This window comes from Anolis carolinensis, chromosome 4 (genome assembly GCF_035594765.1).
Source record: "Anolis carolinensis isolate JA03-04 chromosome 4, rAnoCar3.1.pri, whole genome shotgun sequence".
Classification (NCBI taxonomy): Eukaryota; Metazoa; Chordata; class Lepidosauria; order Squamata; family Dactyloidae; genus Anolis; species Anolis carolinensis.
Window position 1 is genome coordinate 108,269,045 of NC_085844.1, and position 16,856 is coordinate 108,285,900.

Sequence of the window (16,856 nt, forward strand, 5' to 3'; positions counted from 1 at the left end):
CATGGTGTCTATCTGTTTAGCACATTTGTGAAGGGATGACTTCTTGCAAGCTGATCATGAGCAAGCAATCTGTGTGGTCAAACATGCTTAGATATAAAGTATGCTTATTTGTGTGTAAAACAATGTGTGAGTTGTGCGAAGGATCTGGCTTTTCCATTTCTCTTTATTTTTCCTGTGCATCAAAAACATATGAAAAGGACTGAAAACAGAGGTTTTATACCTTTTATCTACATGTGGAAGAGGAATTTTCTCTCTCTCTTCCCCCCCCCTCCCTCACTGGTCTCCTGGCATGTCCTTTCTAGGCTTGAGCAAATTTTTCGTTAGTTCGTTAAATTAGTTAAAAATTCATTTCGCAAGTACTTTTGAATTGACATTTGAAACATCTGCTCACTGTCTTACAAATATTACGAATTTGAATCAAAAAAGTACCTTTTTTCGTTTGTTTCTGATGTCTTCGGATGTAGCTGTAGCCCCTCTGAGAGGAGAAGCCATGTTGGCTTGCCTCTCAGCCAATCAGAGCGGAAGAGAGAGGGAGGGAGAGGCATGGCCATCGATCTGCTAGCATTTTTAAAAAACATTGCTTTCATAATAGCTTTCAAAATGCAGGAGAACGAAGCCTCTGAATTTTGACCATTCTTTTAAGTGGAAATGAAGCAAGTCACCATTATGAGCCAAAAACTCCATTTCCCAGAAGCCTTAGCAAGCCAATCAAAGTGGAAGGAAGAAGGACAGGGAGGCGTGGCCATTGATCTGCTAACATTTTTAAAAAAACGTTGCTTCAAAAATCCCCAAAAATCAGTGGATGGGTCAAACATTGTCATAGCATTAACTGTCATAGCATTAATACAAACTCTCAAGCAACCAGAGATGACTCTCAGTTATCCGACATCGGCCAGTAGCCGGTTAAATGAGAGTCGACTGTCATAGCATTAATACATACTCTCAAGCAACCAGAGACGACTCTCAGTTATCCGACATTGACCGCTCTCCACGGGTGCCAGTTAAATGAGAGTCGACTGTCATAGCATTAATACAAACTCTCAAGCAACCAGAGACGACTCTCAGTTATCCGACATCGACCACGCCCCTCGGGTGCCGGTTAAATGAGAGTCGACTGTCATAGCATTAATACATACTCTCAAGCAACCAGAGACGACTCTCAGTTATCCGACATCGACCACTCCCCTCAGGTGCCGGTTAAATGAGAGTCGACTGTCATAGCATTAATACATACTCTCAAGCAACTAGAGATGACTCTGCGTTATTCAGCATCAACCACTCCCCTCGGGTGCCGATTAAATGAGAGTCAACTGTCATAGCATTAATACAAACTCTCAAGCAACCAGAGATGAGTCTGCGTTATTCAGCATCAACCACTCCCCTCGGGTGCCAGTTAAATGAGAGTCAACTGTCATAGCATCAACCACTCCCCTCGGGTGCCGGTTAAATGAGAGTCGACTGTCATAGCATTAATACATACTCTCAAGCAACCAGAGACGACTCTTGGTTATCCGACATTGACCGCTCTCCATGGGTGCCGGTTAAATGAGAGTCGACTGTCATAGCATTAATACAAACTCTCAAGCAACCAGAGATGACAGAAATAGCACTTTCAAACCAGGAACTGATTTCCTTATTCAGAGGCTGATAGCCATCTGTCAGGAATGATTTGATGGTGTACTATGATTTCTGTTCCTGGGTGATAAATGTCATTTCCTAATTGGTTCTGTCATAGAAACATGGCAAAATCTATGACACTGCCTGAACTTTGTGCAAGCGACATGGATGGAACATATTATGGTTTGGTCCACCAATTTAACAAAGTTTCAGCCACAAAAACAAAGTTTCTCAAGTTTTCACAGTAAAGACAACACAATGAAACAGGAAATAAGACTTTCAAACCAGGAACAGATTTCTGCAATTATTAAAAAATGGTTTATTATAAAAGCTATGAAAATTCGCCAAAAATCAGAGGATAAGGGAAACGTTCCAAATTTTGGTGAGCTATCAGTGTTAAATGTGTTCTACCACTGTACCAAGTTTGAAGAAGATCGCTCAAAAAATGAGGGCGGGAGAGTCCTGTAAAGTCTCCCCTCGTGCTATTTTTTTTGCTAGTGCGCATGCGTGTCCGCCGTTAACGAATTACTTTTGAAACTAACGAATTTTCGTTAAATTTCGAAAATTTTTGAGGGCAAAATTCGGAAATGACATCAGAAACGAAACGCTAGCGCCCCCTACTTTTGAAACGAGTTTAGAATCAATTTTTTCCATGGATCGCTCAAGCCTAGTCCTTTCCTTGGATCAGGAGGATGTGAGGAGGGAACATATGGCAGTCAAGTATATTTTACTTAACTTTTAAGGGGAAATGTAGGGACTTTAGGGTGGCTACAAGCACCTCCCCCCCGGTTTTTGGGGGGCAGTGTGGACTGAAATATGTACTGAAGTGGGTTTTTAAAACCTGCTTCTGTGAGGGTTTTAGTCCTGTCTGGAAGTGCCCATTGATTAAAGGTGGCAAATCGACACTGAATCAGCACATGATTCCATGCACAACTTATTATCAGTGTGTACCTCATTGTGACCAATTTGTCCACTGCTGTTGATGGGGGAATCTGCTGGTAACAACTGATGGCACTAGCTTCCCAGGTATGAGTCTGGGTTTACTTCTGTGCCAATAGATGTCAGGGGATGGAGTTGTTATTTTCTCCCACTTTGTCCCATTCCCTTCAAGCTTTTTTATCAATTTTTGAAAATTATTTTACTGGAATTGCAAAGTAGCTTGCCATTTTTAAAAGAGAGAGAGAGAGAGAGAGAGAGAGAGAGAGAGAGAGAGAGAGAGAGAGAGAGAGCAACAGAACTATAGGAGGACTAGTTATGTCCTTTGTGGGAAGGACAGTCATGGGATCACAGAGTGGTGGATAATCAAAGTGCCACTTTTTGCAGACAGAAGTAATGGTATCAACCTATTAAGGCACCCCTCTCTCTAGTTGTGCAAATTCTGTGGGATATCACCTTCATGCAATCAAGTCCAAATTGTCCTAATTACGTTTCTGTAATAATATGTATTAATACGGTATATAATAATATGTAACCTTTATCTTCAGTATGCATTGCAAAATCATAACTCTTTTTAGCCAACCTATCTTTTTTCAGAGCAAAGATAAATTGGTACTATTTCATGTTAGCAATAGTTAGCAACCAATTTGATACTATATTAAATTGCCACTTCTTTCATACATTGATATTTAAGTAGAATTTTGCCATGCAGAATTTATATCAACACTGTCAGCATGGATGCTAATGAGATTCAAGATGTAAAAAGTAATAGCAACATGGTAGAATACTACAGTTTCAAATGTTAAATTCCTGCTATAAAAAGCTATGTCATGGCAGCCTTATACAGTGTTCCCTCACTACTTCACAGTTCACTTTTCGCGGATTCGCTGTTTTGCGGTTTTTCAATAAACTCCAAAAGACTATTATAAATCACAAAAAATTACAATTTACAGCCTAAGGGAGGAAGGAGAAGCCAAAGAGAGATAAAAGGAGCACAAGCAGCAATGGGAGGAGAAGGAGGTGATTTATCAACACACAATTGGTTGATAAAGACTTAAAATAGTGTATAACTACTAAAATAGTGTATAAATATTAAAATAAATATAGTGTCCCTACTTTGTGGACACACAGGTGGTCCTGGAACCTAACCCCAGCGATAAGTGAGAGATAAAAGGAGCACAAGCAGCAATGGGAGGAGAAGGAGGTGATTTATCAACACACAATTGGTTGATAAAGACTTAAAATAGTGTATAACTACTAAAATAGTGTATAAATATTAAAATAAATATAGTGTCCCTACTTTGTGGACACACAGGTGGTCCTGGAACCTAACCCCAGCGATAAGTGAGGGAACACTATATATCATTTCCTTTTCAAGATGAGGTGTGTTGGGAGGTGCAAAATTGGCTGTTTAGGGGTTTGTTTGTTTTTAATCCAATCACATGATTATTTGGGCCATTTTAACCCCTTTTCTACAGAGTTCGGCAGTATTTTTTTTCCAGCTTTAATGGCAGTAGTTTCTTTTGTTTATCCTGTGGATTGTGGTGATTCAGTTGAGTGTGTTTAATCCCTCTCTTATCTCTATGTTTTTACCAATTTTCCTATTCCTGAACACTAAAGAATTCATTTTATTTTGTTTTTGTTTTTTTAAATCCTGACCTTTAATAATAGGTCTTTGTGCATGCTAATCAATCCAAAAACTCATGAGCATGGAAGCTTTCAACAATTTCTACTTCGCTCCACTTCCCTCTCCCAGTCTTGCAAATTTTGTGGAAAAAAACAACAGTAATTACTTCTATAGTTTTAATATTAAAAGTATAGGTTTCTATAGTCATATAGATCAACCCTACACACAATTACAACTGAGGATGAAGATACAAGTTTGAGAAAATAAGAAGTAGGGGTATAATTGGAAGTATTTCTGAACTTTAATTGAAAGCTTAGTTTGGAAATTGGTGTTGACCTTTCCAATCATGTGACTTTAGTGCTTCATCAATAATCCTATAGGAAGGTTTTCAATATGTTAAAAACATTAAAAGGAGGTACAGTAGAGTCTCGCTTATCCAATATAAATGGGCTGGCAGAACATTGCATAAGCAAAACTGTTGGATAATAAGGAGTGATTAAGGAAAAGCCTATTAAACATTAAATTATGATATGATTTTACAAACTAAGCACCAAAACATCATGTTTTTCAACAAATTGACAGAAAAAGCAGTTAAATACATGGTAAAGTTATGTAGTAATTACTATATTTACGAATTTAACACCAAAACATTGCAATGTATTAAAAACATTGACTACAAAAACATAGACTACTAAAAGGCAGACTGTGTTGAATAATACAGAACGTTGGATAAGTGAAGGTTGGATAAGCAAGATTCTACTATATTTTGAGAGGAGATAAGGCAAAGATTGAATCTGTTTATATAACAACAATAATGCATTTGTAACCTGCCTTTCCTTGTGGCTCGAGGTAGGGCACAACACAGTTAAAACAGACAGATAAAACATAACACTTTTTAAATGCATATAGCAAAATATACAGAAGACTAATAACACCAATAAAATGAAGGTTAAGATTCACAGTTTAAAATTGACCCAGATTACCTGCTGGAAAAGATAGATTTTCAGTTGTCTCTTGAATTCTGACAGTTGGTAGGAGTATCCCCCCACCCAATGACTTAAGTGTCCTAAGGGACATAATGTATGGAACAAGGAGATGCTGTAAGTAACATGGACCCAAATCATGTAGGATTTTAAAGGTCAAAAGCAACACCTTATAGTTCGCCTAAAAATAATTGATGATCATGGAGTGATTTAATATAGGTATAATATGCTTACTCTTAGATGTTCCTGTAACCAATCTGGCTGCCATATTTTGAACTAATTGGAGTTTCCAAACTTGCTACAAAGATAGATCAATGAATAGTGCATTGCAAAGGTCCATCCTTGAGATTACCAGCATGTGCACTACCATTTAATTTTGAATGATTGAATGTTTTGAATGGGGAAGTTTTTTCTAACTAGTACATAAAATAAAGTTATGTGACATTTTGTTTACAATAATATTTTGTCTTTTCTTTTAAATTGTTTTTAAAAACCACAAGAACTAAAGTGGCTATGATGTCAAAGGAAAGGTTTCGATGAGAGTGAAATAAACGTATTCTGTCTTCTTCCATCATACTTTTTCCATCTCACCCAAGCCTTTTCTTTCTCAATATGAATTTTTCAACATCCATTGTTCCTCACATTATTGGAAGTTAAATTCAAAAAATTATATAAGATAGAATAATTATAAAGAAAGTAGTGAATATACCTCTTGTCGCCCGGGTAACAAAGTGGCTGCTACCCTCCTGCTTTCCTTCTTTCCTTTTCTTTCTTTCTCCTCCTCTCTTTTCCCCTTTCCTTTCCTTCTTTTTTCTACCCTGTCTCTCCCTCTCCTTTCTCCAGCTCTGAGAAGGCCTACCTCAAAATATCTCCATGGCAACATGGCTCTCTTTGTGGTTCTATGCCTTCAAAAACAATCTCAGCCAAGGATAGTGTGTCTCCTCTGAATAAATGCCCGGAGGAGGTAATTGGGTGGATGAGGAAAAACAACAACAACAACAACAACAACAACAACAACAGTAACTGAATCCAGACAAAACAGAAGTGCTTACCATCAAGGGTCCTAATCTGGGGGTTTGGGTGTGTCAATAAGTCTTGGATGGGGTTAAACTCCCCTTGAAAGTGTGTTTGCAGCTTGGGAGTGCTCCTGGATCCATCTCTTCAAATGTCAGTCCAGGTAGATGCGACAATCAGGAGTGCTTACTATCAGCTTTGGCTGATCCATGAGCTGCACCCCTTCCTAGATTTGGATGATATGAAGATGGTAGTGCATGCACTGGAAATCTCAAGATTGGAATTATGCAAATAACTCTACATTGGACTACCCTTGTACCAAGTTTGGTACTCCAGCTGGTTCAAAATACAGCAGCCAGATTAGTTACACTAACATCTAGGAGTGAGCATATTACATTAACCTTAAAGTCACTTCACTGGCTATCAATTAGTTTCCAGGCAAAGAACAAGGTGTTGGTTTTGACCTTTAAAGCCCGACATGGTTTGGGTCCAGGTGCCTTCTCCCATACAATCCACCCTGAACACTTAGGTCGTCTGCAACCCCAAGACTGTGGAACGACCTGTTGGAGGAGCTCAGGCAGATTAGCTGTTGGAATTTTAAAGCCATCTAAAAACCTATCTTCTGGCAGGTCTACCTAACTAGTTGAAAGCATGAATGTTAAACTCATGTCCTGTGTTTTGTTCTCTGTCCTATGTGATTAAGGTGTATTTTATAGAAATGCTTTGATATGTATCTTTTGTGGAACTGCATTTTAATATGTGTGTTTGTAGAATTTTTATAGTATTTGTGTGTTTTTGACTGTTCTGTGGCCCGCCTCGAGTCATGCAAATAGGTGTTTAGAAATTATTATTATTATTATTATTATTATTATTATTATTATTATTATTATTATTATTTCCTTACTCACTCATACACATATCACCTTTCTTTCCCTGTGACATCACAAATGGGACTCTTCATTGATATTGTTATTGTTTAACATGTCAATGTAGTTTTACCTGTATTTTATGTGTTTTATTGCATTATTATGTGCTGCTGTAAGCCACCCCTTTTTGGGAAATGATGGTGGGGTACAAATAAAGTTTTATTATTATATTATTATTATATCTAGCAACAGACAATCCAATGACATCACAAAGGGTGATTTCACCTAGCAACAACCTTTGTGGTAGAAAGGACAGATGGATGAACAGACAGATATACTTTGTCTTTGATAGAGAGAGATAATGGATTCATTTCAAATTTATAATTTTAGGGGAGAAAGTCTGGGTGATGTTAAATATAATGCCTTCTGTCAGTAATTAGATCCATATGAGATTTTTAAAGTGTTTTTTCTTGTCTGTTTAGTTAATTTGAAATTGAATCCAGACAAGATGGAGGTTCTCCTGGTTAATTGAAAGGCCAAACAATGTATAGGGTTACACTCTCCCTGAAGACACAGGTTCACAGAATGGGAGTTCTCCTGGATTCATCGCTGAGCCTGGAACCCCAAGTTTTGGCGGTGGCCAGGAGAGAATTCACACAATTAAAACTTTTGCATCAGCTGCGTCCATACCTTGAGAAACCAGACTTGGCCACAGTGGTCCATGCTCTTGTTACATCTCAAATAGACTACCTCAATGTTCTCTACATGAAGCTGCCTTTGAAGACTGTTTGCAAGGTCCAAGTAGTCCAACCTGCAGCAGCCAGATTCCTCACGGGAGCAATGTACAGGGAGCATACTACCCCCCTGTTACGTTAGCTCCACTGGCTGCCAGTTTGCTAGTGGGCCCAATTAAAAATGCTGGCTGTTGCCTATAAACAGTTATGGTCTAATTACTTGTCCAACCGTATCTCTCTTTTTGAGCCAACTAGAGCTAGGTGGAGACAAGAATAAGGGCCTTCTCAGTGGTGTTCCCTCGGCTGTGGAACTCCCTCTCCAGTGACATCAGACTGGCCCCATCCCTCCTGGTTTTCAGGAAAAAACGCTAAAGAACTGGCTTTGTACACAGGTGTTTGGGGAGTAGGGTAATACGGAACTCTACCTCAATCTGAATAATGACTATGGTAAAACCAGAAAGTATGAAAATCATGACTTGGCACTTTGTATGTTTTTAATCTGTTTTATTGTATGTATATGTTTTAATCATTTATATGTTTTAAATTTTATAATTTAAGATGGTATGTTTACTATTATGTGCACAATGCAGCACTACATTTTTGCAGTAATTGGTAAGCTGCTCTGAGTCTCTTTCAGGGTGAGAAGGGCAGGGTATAAATATAGTCAATAAATACATAAATAAAAAATAATATTTAAAAAATATTAAATGTCATATAAATCACGTTGCTCTAGGAACACATTACTATACTTTTGATAACCTTGGATTGCATAAGCAAGTGTGCCCTGGTGTGAATAACAGAAAACAGGATTTAATTATATTTTGTATCCCGTACAACATAATAATCTTATTTATATTGGTCTCACCAGAGCTGTGCAATAAAGTCTTATCCTCTCACTCAGATATATATTGATAGAAAGGTTTTCAGTTTTTCTAAGAATGTGTCCAGTGATATATAATACCCTTTGGATTACATGTGTCTTCAAAAAAACTGTTAACATTACCATTTTGGTGATTTTCACATGCTCATTTATGTGTTATATTAGTGAGAAGGTAGATAAGAAGGGATAGATTTCTTTGGAACTGGATGTGCTGAAACAATGGCATGTGCAGAGACATCCTGAGGTTGTCCATAGGTGTACTCTAACGTATTTCATACACAGAGATCAAAAGGCAGTCTCCACAAAAGAATTTCAATAACTAGGTAAGCTCATAAGAATGCAGGTCTTAAAATATCTTCATCCTCAGTGATACAAAGCTTTACAGTTTGTTGTGAGTACTTAGTATTACAGCTTGAAACAAACTGAAATCCAGTGTACAATACTTCACAGAAGCATTTATATTGGGCATATAAAACTAAATCCAATTGTTAATCTAAATTAGATAAAACACTATGAACACATAGGAACTGTGTAAATGAACACATATAAAAGTTTCATTCACCCAGTGAGTCTCATTAAATTAGACTAACAAATGAATTTACTGCAGTTTAGTGCATTTACTAAAGATACCCCTATGCTTGGTGAACTGTTGATATTTTATATTAAAGGGATGCCCCCTTCTGACCCTGCAACTGAACCTTTAACTCAACATCTAAAGCATGTTTTTGGGCATCAGACAGCTATTCTAATCCAACATGGAGCTCCTCTCTCTTTCCTTTCCTGAGCATGAGTGGAGGGTGAGCAAGATGTTGGCTGTGGTTTCGACTCCACCTCCTCTCCCCCCCGCCCAGCCCTGATTGGTTGAAAGGCATGGCAACACATTTTGTTTCACCTCCTGGTAGTGCTTGGTTGCTCTGTGAATTAAAACTGTGTCACAGAGTTATGATGTTTATGCAACTTATGAAAAAAATACTAAGCTAAAGTTTCTATTCTTAATTTTTTTTGGTGCAGACGACACCTACATATCAGATATTACGTTGTAAGTATGAACCTAACAAATTTGATCCAATTTATGATGAGTTATGAAAATTTTTTACAGCCCTAATAAACATAAACTAAAGCCTTATGCACTCATCAACTGCCTATCTGAATTGACTCCCAAGATCCACTCAGCCAAATCTTCCCACTGAACTGCAACACAGATCTACTAATGTTTCTATGTGCTCTAAAAACCTTCAGAATATCTGCAACCATTCACATTCAATAACAATTTCAAAAACCAAAACGAAATCTCCCTCAGCACACTCAGTTATCAATACATTATTTCATTCAAAGTGTAATGCCTACATTTTCAGATCCTTGTTTTCTTATTTATTTGCTTCTTGGTGGATTATAAAATATGCATCACTTTACCTGTGATGAGTGAACACAGTTCGTGCATATTTAGTTAGCTTTCCTTTTTTTTAATGCACACCCTTAGGAAAAGAATGGCTCAGAAAAAGCTGTTACACTCTGTCAATTAAATACATATTTATCAAATACATGTATTATACATTTTTATAAACAATAGAGCTGCGTGAAATGATTCTTATGCAAATTGCTTTACAACTGGCACTAGACAGTCATAAGTTATAAGCTGCTTTTTAAAAATAAATAAATTTCAGGCTGTGTTCATATTTTTTGCCTAACTACAGGACACAGGAGCTCACAAATTAGAGTTTCATCCACACAATGCTGAACCATGGAGACAACAGTCAAGAAATCAGAATAAGACTAGGACTTGGAAGGATAGCTATGAAGAAACTAGACATTACTTTGAAGTACAAAAGCATATAATTCAATTTTAAAGTTACGATTGTCTAGGCTATTGTAGTTTCTATTTATATGTAAGGTTCTGAAAGCTGTGCAGCAGATAGAAGAAAATCACATCATTTGATATGTGGTGCTACAGAATAGTTCCACAGACACTGGACTGGTAAAAAGACAAATGAATATGTCCTAAAGCAAATCAAGCCTGAACTCTCCCTAAAAACCTAGATGACTAAACTGAAACTGTCCCACTTGACCATATCATAAGAAGACATAGGTCACTAGAAAACACAAATAATGTTTGTTGAGATAGAGAGTAGGAGGAAAAGAGGTAGACCACATATCAGATGGATAGACTAAATTTAGGAAGCCATTGCCCTGAATCTGTGAATCCTGAGCAATGCTGTTAATGTTATGATAACTTGGAATCTCTTATTCATGGGGCCACCATAAGTCAATGCTTATCTAATGACAATTAACAACAATAAAGTTTGGTATTTGAACCCAACATTGCCACAGAATCTTGAGTGCTGACTGGTGTGGTTTATAAAGTATAATATTTTCGGAAAAACAGTTTGTATTAATTCCTTACTCCATGATGGAGAAATGATTTTGGACTACAGCTTATTTCATCCATCAATATTGGATGTAGTGACCAGGGAGTTTCAGACTGACAACAAGACAGTTGAAAGACAGGTCAGGGCATAAAGAATCCCCCTGTATTAGATGGGGTTACACTCCCCCTGAAAATGCAAACCTGCAGTTTGGGGGTACTGTTCCCACTTTATAATTAACCAGACACCCATCCCCTGTAAACGATAAAAAAAATTTTTTCCATCTTGTCATTTGTCCCACAGTACTTTATAACAATATTACTGCACTTTAGTTCAAATGTCCCCTCTATACTACCCCCCTCCATTAACCTGGTGGTTCATTCTATTTTACTATGTCTGTACTCATTTTATGCTTTTAAATGAGTTTTATGATCATTGTAATGTATTGTTTTATACTGTTGATTTTATTGTGGTTTTATTTACTGTAATGGGTTTTAACTGTTGTATTTGTTTTGTTAGCCGCCCCGAGTCCCTGTTCGGAGATGGTGGCAGGGTATAAGAATAATGTTACTTACTTACTTACTCCTGGATTCAACTTTGAACCAGGAATTCCAGGCATCAGCAGTGTTCAGGAGTGCTTTTGCACAGTTAAGCTAGGGTGCCAACTGCACCCATTCCTGGAGAAGTCAGACCTGGCCATGTTAGTACATGCCTCAGTTACATTCCGGTTGGACTACTACAATATGCTCTATGCAAGGTTGCCTTTCAAACGTGCACAGAAACTTCAGTTGGTCCAAAGAGCACCAGCCAGACTGCTAACTGACGGCGCTTCAACACTTGCATTATAAGCCAGGTTAAATTGGGTTAGAAGGGGGGGGGGGGGGCTAAATGAAATCAGGAGGAATTGGGTTAAAGGCTGGAAAACACATGTTTAAAATGTGTCCTTTAAACCCGATTCTTCCTGAGAAACAAACACCTTTCTATGCCTGTGTATACCTTCAAAACTGGAAAGCACATTTTTCCTTCCCTCCCCTTGTCTGGACTACTTCTGTGGCTGCCATTTCCCTCTGAACTTTTCGAAGCCATCCTCCAGTGCAGGCCTGCAGCCTTTTCCTCTCTTCCTGAGAAAACCAACAGAGAGGCTTGGAGGAGAAATCCCCCCTCCCTTCCCAAAGTCCTCCTTTGGCCATTCCATGGAGGGGAGAGTGAGTGAAAAAGCCTGCAGATCTCAAATGGGACCCATGCCCACCACTGCTGGTCTCAAATCAGCAGGAGCTAGTATCTTGACATCACACCTGCAAAAGTGTAGGGTTTAGGTCAGCATAGTGGCCTAAATTCTAAGAAAAAGTGAGATTTAAAATCCCAGTTCCTCTTGGATTTTTGACCTGTCTGGAAGGGCCCTGAAGCTGGCTACAGGGAGTGGATAACTTCTCTGTAGCAGCTCCTCCACTGGCTGCCAACACATTTCCGGTCACAATTCATAGTGTTAGTTTTTATCCACAAAGCCCTTTATGGCTCCAGTCCAGGTTATCTGAAGGACTGAATTTCTTTCTATGAACCTATGAGACATCCACTATCAACTGGGGAGAGCCTTCTCTCTGTCCCATCATCTGCTCAAGCACGTTTAATGGAAACATGAAGGAAGGCCTTCTTGGTTGCTATTCACAAACTGTGGAACTTCCTCCCAAGAGAGACCAGGATGACCCCATCCCTGCTGGCTTCCTGCAGGCAGATTATGATCTTTTTCGGCCAGCAGGCATTTAGAGAAGGATAAGGGGCACATTGCTGGGGAAGTTGTGGGTGGAATCTTTAGGAGGATTGCGTGTTTAAAAATGCATTTTAATTGTATTTATTGTATTTAACTGTATTTTAAACACACAATTTTTTTTATTTCCTTTGTTTTAAATAGATCAAAGTGCGTGACTGTTAGCTGCCTTAAGTCCCCTCAGGGAGCACAGTGGGGTATAAATAATGATAAAATCATAAAACATGTAGAGAGTTGCACATTCCTCATACTGACCCATACCTTTTCACCATTGAGACAATCAGTGAGCAGACTCTATTTGCAAATCATGGAATGACGTGCACATATACATGTGCACATGTCCATTCACACACACACAAAATCACTGGATACTGTAAGGTCATTCACCAAAATTTCTCCTTTCTTAGCATTTTTATAATACCATTTATTTTTTAAAAAAGTATTCTGGATTTCTTCATCTGTCAAATAATGTTGTCATTGTAAAAAAGATATTTGAAAATGATTTCACAAAGCATTTCAGTTATCACTGAAATTTCAGGACTGTTTAACTTTTTTTAATGTTGCTGTTATCTGCCATCAAAATTCTCTTGAATTTTATGGAAAATTATCAGTGCAAGTAAGCAGTCTCCTTATCCTCCCACATCATTTCAGGAAATAATTCTCCTTCTAGTAGGCCTTGTGGGTTGTGCTTGCAAACTACTTTCTATATACTTAAAACTTCTATATGTTTTTTTTTCAAAACTAGATTACTGTATAAATCTTTGTTTAAGCAAAGTAAAATGACATTGATAAAGGACACAGGCTGAGTTTATAATGGGGGTGTGCACCAGCCAAAGAAATTCAGTTTGAACCCTAATTTGGTGAATAAGAAAACAATCTTATTTGGCTACTGCTGCTACTCAATTGTGCATTGACACAAATGCTTTATTTTAAAATGCCATAATTTAATATGCATTGACATCACTTGGTTCTTCTGTAATTCGTTTTCTTTAAGCTACTCTAGTAAAGAAAGTATCAGCTTAATTGTCCTAAAATTGGTTTTGGAGAAAGTGCACATAGAATTTTACTATAATGTTTATATGATTTGGTTATAGAAAAATCCAGCCATTAGGTCCCAAACAAGTACCTCTGAGGAATCCATACCCCTTTAATGCAACCTCAAAAATGCAGAATGGGTGTTGTTTTCATTTTTACTTTTTAAGTTATTTGATATTTTCTTCCTCCTTAAATTATTCTTTTCATCTGACATCAACAAGAGAGCTGAGTTTCAAACTAAATAGTCAGATTTTATTTATTTATTTATTTATTTATTTATTTATTTATTTATTTATTGCAACATTTATATCCCGCCCTTCTCACCCGAGAGGGGACTCAGGGCGGCTTACAATAAACACATATAAAAATTATACAATACACTATAAATCAGATTAAAATTATTAACTTACATCAACATTCATAAAAACATTCTAAAATACAAATGGGTATGTTCAAGTTCAAAAGACTGGGTCTGTCAATTGAGTTCTGGCGTACATAATAATAATTAGCGCTGCTAATTCTGACACCTAATTTTGACACTACAGGCCACTATAAAATCCCACTGGATCTCCTTGAACAAATCTCATACTCTTATCTTCATAGGAAATATTATCTGCCATAATCTCACCTTAGAGTCATCATAAGTATGAGGGAAAAACTTGAAGGCACATAGCAACAACTATGTAGTTAATAGATAGACAAGTGTGAACCTTCAAAAATTGTTGGACCACAACTGGCAGCTTTACTTACAATTGGTTGTGCTGGCTAGGATAGATGGGAACTGCAAGCCAACATTTGTAAAGGCCACGTTTTGTCTCTCTTAAGAAGATTATGAGCCATCTTTATACATTTAATTTTGCATATGTTCCATTTTGAAACTATGTGGTCAAGCTTGTGCTTACAAAAAACTCAGGACTGATACAGTGCAAGTTATTAGGGCTTTGCTCATTTAAGTGTAATTGTCTGTCTTGAAATTGTTCATCTAGTTTCCAGTGCAATATACCTAGGGCCTTTCCAGACAGCTGCTTAATCCGTAGTAGCGAAGTGGGTTTAAAAATCCCACTACCTGAAGGAGCGTCCATACATAGACCCATTAGTCCTGGTAAATGGTCCCAAAACATCTGCAAAAGTCTGGTTAATGCAGACTGAATGGAACTGAAAAGCTACAGCAAGACATCCAATGGAAGTTTTCCTTTTCATTTTTCCCCCTGATGATGCTCCAAGATGTGCTGCACTTCATAAGCATTTCACTAATGTTGCAGCACTGATGCCCTCTTGAACTCCACTGAACTCCATTTCCCTTTGGGGTCATTTGCCTGTGACATGCTGGTGCCCACTGTGTAATTTCAAGCTCCATTTCCTTTCAGTAATACACAGAATAAGAGAACGACTGAATGGTTGGAGAGAATTACTTTCCTCTTGTGCGTCCATCTAGCCACCTGTATGTCCATGGCTCCATCTGTTTACAATGAGAATAAGTCCTGGAGCAGTCTATACCAGCATGCTGCAAGGAACTCTCTCTTTTAAAAAAGTACTGGGATATACAGTGCTCCATAGCAGCACATTTTTTCATTTAATGTCAGATTTTATGGAAACCTATTATGTGTTTTTATACAGCTCCAGGATTAAGCAGGCATTATGTGTGTGTGATTTGTAATCACCTCCCCTTTTATCCCACTTTCTTCCAGATTTTCTGGCCTGTATAGATGGGTCCTAAATAACAGAGTATTCTTTTTGGCCCTTTCTCAAGTTCACATAAATCTTTACATATTCTGTTGTGAGGAAATTTATTTGCTCTTGGGAATAAATATGTATGATACAGATGGTGATGATGGTGGCAATGATAGCAATATACCATAGATCAAATGCCTTATCTGCTCTGGGTTCATGATGAATGGAGAGTCAAAGGCTGGATACAGACTGCCATATAATCCAGTTCAAAGCAGACAATCTGAATTTTATCTGGCAATGTAGATCGAGCCATCAAAAGGGGTCAAAATGGTTGTTTAATGTATATCAACCAAGCCTTTCATGTGCTAAAGAAGCATGACTATGACTCCATTAATAAAAGGGATAATTTGTTCTGGTACATATTCCAGGTTGCTTTGATTACTTTTTATTTCTCACTTTATGAGGTCCTCTTGACATAAATAGCATAAACAGGGTGCAGGTTCACACTTGTCAGTTTGTTGGGCTTTGGTGTCTGCCTGTGCATGAGAGAAAGAAAATGGGAAGGAGGAAGAAATCTCAAAATTTCATATTTTCAGTTGCTTTCACAATGCCTTTTGAGTTAATACATCATTTCCAAAATGTTTAATCAATGCATGGGAAAAAGGTTTAGAATATTGGCAAATAGAAAGCACATAGAAACTTTTATAAATATGCAAATGTGTGTGTGGTGTGTCTTTAATTTTCAAAGTCAAGATGGTTTAGTGACCATAAGCGAAATGGAGCAATTGCTTTCTATGGCAAGCATCACATTTTTTCTGGAATCTTATGTGTATAGATGCCAAACAAATATGAACAAAAAAGAATAATAGTTATCTCAGTAATATGCAAATTTTCCCTAAGTGAACAAGCACTGCTGCAATATTTCCATGTGCCAACTGTTAAAAGGAATGAATGGAGTGGCTTTAACACTGAAAGGAGAGGTTAATTGGAACAAATTTGAAGCTGAAAAGAATAACTAAAGGAGGAGGGAAAAAAAACTTTTCATCTCCTCTTTAATCTTACAGCCACTGCAACTATTAAAACTAATTACACATTGGAGTGTACGTATATTAACATTATAAACTTAATGAAGTGGCAGTAGTCACTGAATAGTCTAATTTGAAATTAGCTCTTTATACTAAACCCAGTATTTAAGTCCCTTCTGTGATATGGTGGGGAGTCTAATTTAGATAGAATGACAGTAGGTAAAATAAAATGAAATGCAAGAGGGACCTCATTGGTTCCTCTGTGACTGAATTTTGACTGTAATGCACTTTAGATACAAAGAGAAACTTGGTACTGATTATACATTAACTCGTAATCAGT